Below are 8,582 nucleotides of genomic sequence, written 5' to 3'. Positions count from 1 at the left end.
GAAAATTCTAGAAAGATTAATGAAGAAAATTCTAGAAATATTCAAGAGAAGTTGGAAGAAAATTCTAGAAATTTTGAAGAGAAGTTCGAGAAAATGGAAGAAAATTCTAGAAATATTCAAGAGAAGTTCGAGAAGTTGGAAGAAAATTCTAGAAATATTCAAGAGAAATTTGAGAAGATGGAGGAAAATTCTAGAAAGATTATCGAAGAAGTCTCTACATCAATTGAAGAAAAAGTTGAAGATAGAATTACGGAAGTTTCCAAAACATTTAAAGCAACATTCGTTGAGATTGAGCACAAGTATGAAGAGCTGCGCGAGCAATTCTTGCGACTGACTACGGAAGAGCGTACTAGTAGTGCCCCAGATGAATTACTGATGGACCGTCTTCTTGAGGTGCCACAGTCTACTCATTACAAGAAGGTCGACCCAGAAACAAATACAAGAGTAGAAGGCGACGTTCAGCAAGCCCGAGTAAAGCCACCTACTTTTGATGGTAAGATTCCTTGGACCACGTACGTTCGACAGTTTGAAGCAGCGGCTGCGGCAAATAAATGGACTCTTCAAGACAAAACTACAGCCCTGATTCTTGCTCTGAGAGGAGATGCTCTGGATGTGTTGCGGACCATCCCCGAGGATCAACAGAACTTCCAACAAATAGTAGCGCGACTCGAAATGCGATATGGCGATAAACACCTTCAGCAAGTTTACTATGCCCAAGTCAAGAACCGAATGCAGAAACCTGGAGAAAGTTTGCAGGAACTTGAAGCGGACATCGCTAGACTGATTCGATTGGCATACCCTACGGCACCGGAGAGCTTTCTTGATCAACTGGCTGTACAAACATTTATCGATGCCGTTCGTGATGGAGATGCCCAGCAGGCTTTGAGACTGGCTAGGCACGACAAAATTGAGAAAGCTTTGGCCCATCCGTTAGAATTCGAAGCCGCCAAGAAAGCTAGTCATGGAAGTGCGCGAGTACGTATGGTGGAACCTCGCAGTGAGAGCCGGCTAAGAACCATCGAAGAGGAAGGTGGCTCTGAAAGTTTTGAAGAAAAGGTCAGTAAAGTAGTGGAAGAAAAGGTCAGTAAAGTAGTGGAAGAAAAGGTCAGTAAAGTAATGGAAGAAAAGGTCAATAAAGCAATACAGTCACTGGCAAAGAAACGTGAACCACGATGTTGGAATTGCGGCGAGATTGGACACGTTCGCCGCAACTGCCAAAGACCATTGCAGCAGTCGGAAAACTAAGAAAGGTCGACAGGAAGGGGCTATCGTCGACCTGCAGAAACAAAGCCCCGATCTTCACTGTAAACATTTCGTCGTCTGGAAAAGTTCTGAGTTTGTACATCGACGGCCGAGTTAATGGAGAAGACAGATCCTTGCTAGTAGACACAGGTGCAACAAGAACTATTGCAAGACCAGAGTTATTGAAGAATCATTCTCGGATCTCATCTTCGACCGTGCAGTTAAAAACAGCAACTGGTGAAAGAATAAAAACGCACGGAGAAATACAAATGTCTGTCACCATCGGAAAGACCACCATCAATCACCAGGTGCTAATTGCTGATATTTCTGATCAATTCATCTTGGGGATGGATCTTCTTAAGAAACTCGGAGCTGTGTTAGACGTGAAAAAGGGCGTGTTAAAGGTCGGCGATGAAGAACTCCCTTTCCATGAAGACAAAGAAGATGTCATCCGCCTGTTAACCACTCATGACGTCATTATACCCGGACTTAGTGAAAAAATTATAATGACCACTTTAGATGGATATTGTCGCCAGGGAAGCCTACGGATAGTCGAAGCACTAAACCAAAAGGAATTTCTAGTGGCTAGGGCTCTGGTAAAAGTTCAAAATGGCGTTCCGATTCGAATTATGAATTTGAAAGATAGTCCTGTTAAGCTAAGCAAACGAACTGCAGTTGGACAGTGTGTGCCCATCTCGGCTATTCGCTCTGTGAAATCGGAAAATCTATCTAAAGGAAAGTATCCAAGAGAGCTGATAGATAATTAAAAACACCCCAGATTTGGACAATAGACAACGACAAAAGGTGAAAAATATGCTTGTGGAATTCCGAGATGTGTTCGCGGTAAACGACCAGGACAAGGGCAAGACAAGCATAGTCACCCATAAAATAAATACTGGCAATTCCCAACCGATTAGACAACAGCCAAGGCGACTCCCATTGGCTAAACGAGACGAAGCTGAGGAGATTATTAGAGACATGAGAAAACAAGGTGTCATCGAGCCATCGAATAGTCCTTGGTCATCACCGATAGTGCTTGTAAAGAAGAAGGATGGCTCCACAAGATTTTGCGTTGACTACCGTCTGTTAAATTCGGTCACCAAGAAAGATAGCTATCCACTGCCGAGAATAGACGACACCTTGGACACTCTATCTGGAGCCCAATGGTTTTCCACACTCGACCTAAAGAGATGGTTATTGGCAGTGGGGATGGAATCGACAGACCGAGAGAAGACCGCGTTTTCTATAGGCTCTGGACTTTGGCAATTCACAGTAATGCCTTTCGGATTGTGTAATGCCCCCGCGACGTTTGAGAGACTTATGGAAGCAGTTCTAAGGGGACTAACGTGGCAGACATGTCTGGTATATTTGGATGATGTAATTGTCGTAGGAAAAACTTTTGAAGAACACCTAAAGAACCTGAGAGAGGTGTTTGGACGATTACGAGAGGCCAATTTAAAACTAAGTCCCAAGAAATGCTTTATGTTCCAAAAAGAAGTTAAATATTTGGGGCACATCGTATCTCGTGATGGTGTTACAGCTGACCCAGAGAAGATTATAGCGATTCAAGAGTGGCCGATTCCTGAGAACAAGCACGAGATTCGAAGTTTCCTCGGTTTGTGCACCTATTATAGACGATTCGTGAAAGGATTTGCCAACATTGCCAAACCATTAATAAAGTTGACAGAAGAGGGCAATGAGTACGAATGGAGTGAAGACTGTCAAAGGGCTTTCGAACATCTCCGGGAAGCTCTTACTAGCGCACCTATCCTTGGCTACCCCAGAAATGAGGGAAAGTTTGTGCTAGATACCGATGCCAGTAACACCGCCATTGGAGCTGTTCTCTCTCAATTGCAAGACGGACAGGAAAGAGTCATTGCCTATTTCAGCAAAGTACTGTCGAAACCCGAGAGGAATTATTGTGTGACTAGGCGAGAGCTCCTGGGTGTGGTAAAGGCATGCGAACATTTCCATAAGTACCTTTACGGCCGCAAGTTCCTGATAAGGACAGATCATGCAGCGCTAAAGTGGCTCTTGCAGTTCCGAAACCCAGAAGGACAGGTGGCAAGATGGTTAGAACGTCTTCAGGAATATGACTACGACATTGAACACAGGGCTGGAAAAGTTCACAATAATGCAGACGCTTTGTCAAGAAGACCGTGCAAAGACAACTGCACACATTGTTCTAAAATAGAAGACAAGATTGGCCATCTGCGACGAACAACTGTAGAGAGTGAGGAATGGAAGCCAATCGAAATCAAAACGGCCCAAGAAAACGACCCAAGTATAAAAACTGTTCTGAATTGGATGCGCCACGGACAAAGACCAGGCTGGCAAGACATTAGTGCCACAAGTCCTGAAGTAAAGAGTTATTGGGGCCAATGGAATAGCCTGACTCTGAAAGGCAACCTGTTGTATAGGACCCTTGAAAGTGAAGATGGCACCGAATCGACGCTGCAATTAGTAGTACCTAGAAGCAAAGTGTCGGAAGTATTGCGAAAATTGCATGACGGCGCTTCCGGAGGACACTTTGGTATTACGAAAACGTTGCAAAGGGTACGTGAGCGATTCTATTGGGTCAACCGTAAAGAAGATGTCCGGCGATGGTGTCAAAAATGTGAGTTATGTGCTACTGGAAACGGACCAGTTTCCAAGAAGAAGGCACCCATGAGGCAGTATAACGTTGGTAGTCCGATGGAACGAGTTGCTATCGATATCGCAGGACCGTTTCCCGAGACAGATGGCGGAAATAAATATATCCTAGTCGCTATGGATTATTTCACAAAGTGGACTGAAGCTTACGCCATTCCAAACCAAGAGGCAGCAACAGTTGCAGAAGTGTTGGTAAAGGAGTTCTTTTCACGTTTTGGTGTTCCTATAGAAATCCATTCAGATCAAGGAAGGAACTTTGAATCGGCTTTGTTCCAAGATGTTTGTCGATTGGTAGGAGCCAATAAAACCAGAACAACACCTTTGCATCCTCAGTCAGATGGAATGGTTGAGAGAATGAATCGAACGATGGGTAAATATCTTTCAAAAGTCGTGGCAGAACATCAGAAAAATTGGGACCAGTACCTCCACCTGTTCCTTATGGCATATCGATCAGCCGTCAACGAGACCACGGGTCAGACTCCTGCCTGCCTTATGTTGGGTCGTGAACTACGCCTTCCATGTGACCTCGAGTTTGGGCGTAAACCCCATGAAGAATATGTCGCAGGTGAAAATTATGTTGACCAACTAAAGGCGAAGATGAACGACATTCACGACTTGGCTAGAAGTCATATTCAGATTGCCAGCGATCGCATGAAAAATCAATACAACCTCCGCTCGGCCAATGAAACTTTTGAAGCTGGAGATCTGGTATGGCTGCACAATCCACAGAGGCGAAGAGGTCTTTCTCCCAAGCTACAAAGACAATGGGAAGGTCCGTATGAGGTGATCAAGAAAATAAATGACGTGATATATCGTATCAGAATGAACCACCGGAAACCGAAAGTTGTCCACATTAATCGACTCGCACGATATGCCGGATCCAACAACAACGAAGAAGTTAGAGGTATTCGAGAAGAGGAACGCAGCTTTGGGATCGAGCCAAACTTTAACGATTTTATGTCAAATTACGCCCAGCGGAAGAAAGCTCGCTTTGGCGTTACTCAGGAAATTTGTCAAGATATTTTTGAGCTTCCGGTTAACGTTTCCATCGGCCATTGTGTCGCCGAAGACCTTCGCATGGGTAGAGGTATAGCTTCCGTATTCCGGAAAAGATTTGGAAGAATAGACGAATTGATAAAGCAAAGACCACGAGTGGGTAAAGTACTGCGCTTGGAAGATAGTCAACGCTCTTTGTTCTACTTGGTTTCGAAGAAAACGTCAGAAGGCAAACCCACCTATGAAAACCTCTGGTCTGCTTTAAAAAGCTTAAAGAAACTCATGGCATACTATGACATAAATAGCTTGGCGATCCCGAAGATTGGATGTGGTTTAGATGGCTTGGACTGGAAGATAGTGCGAACCATGATCGAAGTGATTTTTAGAAACACTAGCGTTCGAATTACAGTATGCTGCTTCAACCCACAGGGGACGACCCTCCGCAAAACTGTGGACTGTTACTTTTTCAAGAAAGGTGTTTGTCGAGCAGGCTCTGATTGCAGATTCCGACACGAGGCATTAAAAAGTAATATTAACGCAGTTTCTGAACGAGACGTCCAGAATTAAGAAGGGGGCAGTGTAACGGAAATGCTCCAGACATGACGTCGCCTTTGGCGCTCTGGAATTTTCTACGCGTATTCGAGAATGTTCGGGACTTACATTGCTTGCGTGTATAAATGGTTGCGGACCGAACATCGCGGGAGTTAGTCTACTATCGAACGAGATCGAGTACGGACGAAACATAGAGCGCGAAAAGCTGATATAAATTTCGAAGTGTGAGTGATATAAATAATCGATATAAATTGTACGGATTTTATAGTGTTTTAGTTTTGTTTAATAAATATTGATATAAATCGAACCCGAATTTTATAAATAACGTTACAGTACTAACTTTTTTTTCAAGTGGTTAAGTACTAGATTGTTGGCTGCTGCCCACTGATATTACTTACAAAGATTGATCTCAGAGCATAGTGCTGCTAAATGATCACTTTTTAGAATACATGATGTATCATCGGCATAATGAACCGTTTTATTTTTTATTTTTCTTATTATATTTATTTATATTATTTATCTTATTATGTGCCGTACATCAATACCCACTGTACAAACTGTATTGGCTATCGAGATTTGGAAGAGGTAGCCAGTACTAGTGTAATCCTAATTCCTAATGGTATCAGAAAACTGATTTTATATTTAATCAATCCTTAAACAGTACTAAAAATGGTACTGTTGTTTGTTTATATCCTAGTTATCAATTTCTCGTGTATTGGCTAACGGCATTTGGACAGTAGCCAGTACAAGGCAACTCTTAAAGGTGCCAAGAAACTGATTGTGTATGTATTCACTATTCAGTACCCAAAGGGCAAAGAAGTACTAAATAGTACCTTGTATATTAATGTGCGGGTTATCTATATCCAGTGTATAATGGCTAGCTTCCAAGTCCCGTCATCCAGTTCATCAAAATATCGGCGTCCTTCATAGGTACTAAATTTTTGCTATCGTTTTAAGATAGTACCATTGAATAAGTTCAATGATAGTACCTACTCAAACGGTACTATAGAGTACGTATGTACTGGCGCGTACCTACTGGCTATCGTGTAGGTACTAGTACTGGCACTTGCAGATGTGTTGCATATTGACTCCCTCGGTACTGCGCAAACGCAAGCGCGCTAAAATTTGAATTTGCGTACAACTGTCTAAAAGTGTAAGAGGTAAATAATACACATAACCTGCAAACGTTATAATTGAAGATAATTTAGCTTACCTCATACCTGCTTACGTATTATAAGTAGGTGTAGTAGGTATATGTTAATGCCATGTTATAAGATGAATTTTGTTGTTATCTACATTTCAAGTACATGGCTATGAATTCCTAGAATATGCCATTGCCAAAGGCGATAGAAAGAAACTATTTCGGTAAGTACTGTAACAGTTAATTAGAACTAGTGAATGAAATCTACTTACAACATTAACGTTACAGAGCAATATTGACCTACGGTAGAGAGAGCGAGTTGGGTGCTGAACGAATCACAAAAAACCAGACTACACGCTACAGAAATCAAGTACTTGCGAAGGGTAAGGGGAGTTGGTAGAATTCCTAGTAAGAAGATAAAAAAAGAAGTGGATACTCTGATAGAGACCTTTGATAGACAAACATTATAGCTTATTTGGACGCCTTGGAAGAATGGGGAACAGTCGGCTTGCGAAACACATTTGGAACACCGGAATTCAAAATAGGAAGAAAAGGGGAAGCATAAAGGCAACATGGAATATGCAGGTACCTAAGTAGCAAGAATACTTCAAGTTCAAGGCATAGAATGAAAGCAGGCTAAAGGCGTCTTTAGACTAGAAAGAAAGCTCGCGTGATTTACTGTCGGACACTACTATACTGTCTTGTGTAAATAGCATTGCGAGTCCATTTGACAGAACTCGCGGAAGAATTCTTGCGACACTTTTCTTGCCAGTCTAAACAGGCAAAAGTGCAGCTCACCAAGTTCTCGCAAACTTTCCATTTCGTTTCGATATTTTGGCGAGTAAACGCTGCGAGTTTTATTATATTGTGGCACATAAATGAGTATCCTGCTTTTAATTTTGTAATAACAGTACCGAAGGTCTACCGCTGACATACGAATAAAATTTTTAAATTTTGGGATTGATTCTCCATTATCAGCACATCAATTAATTTATTGTAGGCCCCATACTTTTCTCTTCTTGAAATCCATTCTCTCGCCCAACACTTCTTTTGTGTTTCACATTATTGCATAAATCTACAGCTGCGGCAACACAAAGATGTCTTATTGACGCCATAACGTGAGATAATTCTCGAAAACAGCTGCTACGTATCAACCATGGTGTATAATACACCATGGTATCAACTGACAGCATTTGCGGAAGCTAAAAGTGCTGCTAGTGTAAACAGTTTTGTGAGAACTTGCGGCAGCAATGGCTCACCCAACTTGCCCGACACTTTATTTCTCACAGTGTAAATACATGTGGAAGTTTCTCCCGCGAGATTGTCGCAAGTAACTTGCTAGTCTATCTGCGCCTTAAGAAGTTAACGCGAGATAGGAAAAAATGGAGCACAATAGTTTATAGCTTAGTTTATAGTGACTTATCTGGTAGAATATGTTAATTTATTTTCCGTACACCATGATGGTAGAAGGGTTTTGATTATAATAAATAATAACGTCACAATTCTTACAATTGTTTAATATTATGCTGTAAAGTGTAAACGTAAAGGATCATACCGGTTGCTTTCAAGTTGGGACTATAATGTAACTGGAATTCACAGTGATGACCGAACGCTTTATTAATTCGAGTGCGTTAAAGCAAATTCAAATTTTAGCGCGCTTGCGTTTGCGCAGTCCGAGGGAGTCAATATGCAACACATCTGCAAGTAGTACTGGCTACCTTCACGCAAGCCGCTTCACTCTAAGCCTCTGACTATACCTATTTACTCTTTTTACAGTAATTTTGCGAATGAACCTTAAAATCAAAATTGACTTATTGCCTATTGGTCTTGATAAGGGAAACTGGGAAAAACTAGGGTACAAACGAATCAATTTTAATACTTCCAGTGGGTACTGAATGAACGGATGAATTGCTGATAGCAGGTTTTTTTTTAATTTAACAAAAGGACAGAACAAATCTGCAAATAATCCGTACGCTTGTTTCATGATAAAAATATAACA

The sequence above is a fragment of the Photinus pyralis genome, unplaced genomic scaffold (assembly GCF_008802855.1).
Source record: "Photinus pyralis isolate 1611_PpyrPB1 unplaced genomic scaffold, Ppyr1.3 Ppyr1.4_LG2, whole genome shotgun sequence".
Classification (NCBI taxonomy): domain Eukaryota; kingdom Metazoa; phylum Arthropoda; class Insecta; order Coleoptera; family Lampyridae; genus Photinus; species Photinus pyralis.
The sequence above is the reverse complement of the archived record's forward strand: the minus strand, read 5'-3'. Positions refer to the sequence as shown.